Here is a 3,237-nt window from a genome sequence, read left to right on the forward strand (position 1 = left end):
TAGTAAAAATACCAGTGGTTTAAACATCATCTTTATTTGTAGCTTCTTTTTAAAATAACTTTTGATACATATATCCAGATCCTTTCTATGTGTTCAGATGTTTCAAATGGAGTATTTCAAGAATTTTGGTAGAAGAGGTCTTATCTCCAATAAAAGCAATCTGGATTGCTGAAAACATAAATCTCTTAAATCATTTTGATGTAAATTCTTACATTAAGCCTCCCTTTTTCAGCATGATTAGTTAAGACTATGGTTGAATCTGCATTTGCATTTTTAAATTAGTTTCATGCTGCTGTGACGTTGTCTTTCTCTATGCTTGTTTGGATGCTGTTTGGAGAAGATTCTTTTAAAGCAGTGCAGAGGTGCAATGACAGTGGAGCCGCCCCAAAGGACGATAAACATATGTGGACGTGCAAAAGTATACTAGCACTCTTGAGGTGTGAAAACGACACCAAATGTAGACAGCTTTTTTGAAGACGGAGTCAAAAGGCTGGGACACCGGTGGGAAGGACAAATGCAGATTCAGCCCATATTGCAAAGAGACACACTAAAATGGATCCTGTGATTTCTGCTGCAGTCTCGTCCTCTTATTTCTTTCCTTTTGTAGCAAGAAGGCAATATAATTTTGAGTTCACAGGATCCAGTCCCTTTCCAATTTCCTCATTTTGTGCAACCTAATTTATGCCACATAGTGTAGCCATACAAATCAACATAGCTCCCTTAAATTGTGGCCAAAATACTGCAGATGCAAGTTACATGGGGTGTAATAGCATGACATCCATCAGCATTTTGAACAACCTAATGACACAATCAGCTGTGCTGAATGGATTCCTCTGCAGGTTTCTTTGTTAGAGTACTGCCATTAAATAACTTGATTTTATAACATGTTCAAGGTAAAGATGTGCAGCTAGCACGTGAAATGAGAGAAGTGCTTTGCTGCATCTAATGAGATACACTAACAAAGAGCTGAGTTCACTTGTAAAGTATCTAAATCAAGCTGGTGTGGCCAACTGTTCAGAAAAAAGGGGCTGCACAGTTCAGATGTGGCTTCCAGTGGGTTGTTTTAGGAATGATACCATTCTGGAACTGAAATAACAAAATGTAGTGTATCTCATCCCCCTAGAGTACCTCCAGTGACCACTTACAAAATTGTAGCAGATTAGTTTCACATTTTAAATCAGTCCAGTATAATAAAATAGTTATATTTTTCAGTTAAAAATCAGTAGAACCACACGTTAACCTTACGTGCAGTTAGAAGAGCAAACAGAGAGAGGCCGTATCATATATAAAGCAAGGAAAGCATCTGTGCCTCTTCACCCCTTCACTATAGGTCAGTGGTCAAATCAGTGTTTCTTTCATAGATACATAATTTGTATTTTTTGATAATGATAATTACCAATGAACAGCATAACTTATACATTTAGAAATGAAGGATTTATTTCTGCACTAGAAGAAAGTTCTACATATTCTACATTATGTTTATATGGCATGTTCAATGTTACATTTAGAAAATCCTTTGTACTGCATAGTACAGCTTCTTAATTCTGAACGCAATTCCTGAAAGTACTATTGATTTAAATTAGACCAGGACGATTTGTGAGCCGTCCAGCCAAATGTAGCCTACCAGCCATATATTATTGCCTACTAGTGGCTCAGCAAAACTTCTTTTTGCTGCCTGACTGATATTACAAAAAATAGAGGGCCATTGAGTTTGATTTAGTGGGCTGCAAGTTGCACAGATCTCAGTTTAATGATACTTACTTCTTCCTAACAAGACAGAAGCAGCAGGACACATCTACATCGCAGCTTCCTATACTCTCAACTAAATGCTGTCAACCAAAGCTCAGATTTCAACAAGTGTCCAATGAGAATGTATTTCTGTACTTGGGGATACTTAATACATAACATTTTTCTTCTATATAGATAATCAGTATATAGAGAACAGTAAGTTGGATTCACAGGTTTGGTTCTGCTCACAGAATGAGTCCTTTACAGAACTGAATGGAGATCTTCTGGTAACCAAACAGCACTTTCCATGAGCAGAATGATTCCTTCCATTGCAGATAGTACACTTAACCTGCTTGTTTAGATACAACCCAACATATAAACACCATCAAAGTATGACACACTGTTCATCTGACATTTGCCACAACTACAAAATGTGTAACTTCAAAATAGGTCCATAGAAAGTTTCAAGAAAAACCACAAAGCCTTAATCCTTAAAAATCTTTCCTTAAAAGCTGCCATATAAATCAGATCTTTTGATTAGTTTTGAGGGCCCACATTCAAGTTTTTTAATGAGAAATAATGTTTAAAAGTTTCACACAATGAGAAAAAATGTTTAAAAGTCTCATCTACTTTCCAAAGCTATGCATGGTTGCCCCATATACAGGCAAGTATCAAACAATGACCCCAGTCACACTGGGGGAAAAGGTGTGGCTGAAGTGCGGCTTTTTTGAGCTGCATCAAAAGAGAACCGCAGCGGTGGGATCAAACAGATCCCCCGAGCCGCCGCACAGTTGCTCCCCGGCATGATCAGATGCCGGGGGGAAGGCACAGATCGGTGAGCGAGGCAGCCTGCTGTGCATGTGCGCGCCTGCACAGTTTGGCTGGGGTCCTCGCATGCTGCCGGAGATGGGTGTGCTGGCGATCACACGGCCACCCCTGCTGCGGATTTTCAGGTAAGTAGTAGTGTTTTGTAGGGGGGGGGGTTGATCCGCATTTTCGGCCAGAAGAGACGGATTGGGGATGGGTGCGCACCACTTCTCAGATGTTGCGGTGTGATCACGCCTGCTTGATGCGCCCCTGATCCGTCCCTCTCATGGATCAAAGCCTCCCGTGTGACCGGGGCCAATGCCTCATTGTCTACCTTCACTACTGACTCACAGTACTACCTCCATTCAACAGGAAGTCACTTCTGACCAACTGTTGCTGGACCTTTAACACAGCTAACAGAACCTCTGACACACCATCATATCTAGCCCTTCACTCAAATCTGCAACTAAGCCCATACCATATCAGTCACTATGCTAGTCCTACAGACTTCGTTCTTATGAATGACAAGTGCAAAGGGACTTGCAGATGTGGATTGTCCCCACTACCCCATTACAACAACAGCTCCAAAAAGCTGATGCTAGGAGCTGGGGGAGTTGCATAAACAAAATACCAAGGGCATGTGAGACTACCCTGAGGAAGGGAAATTGACTTCAGATTTTTCCCCATCCTCATCTTCAGCCC

This window comes from Gekko japonicus, unplaced genomic scaffold, assembly GCF_001447785.1.
Source record: "Gekko japonicus isolate JY-2015 unplaced genomic scaffold, Gekko_japonicus_V1.1 scaffold7269, whole genome shotgun sequence".
NCBI lineage: Eukaryota > Metazoa > Chordata > Lepidosauria > Squamata > Gekkonidae > Gekko > Gekko japonicus.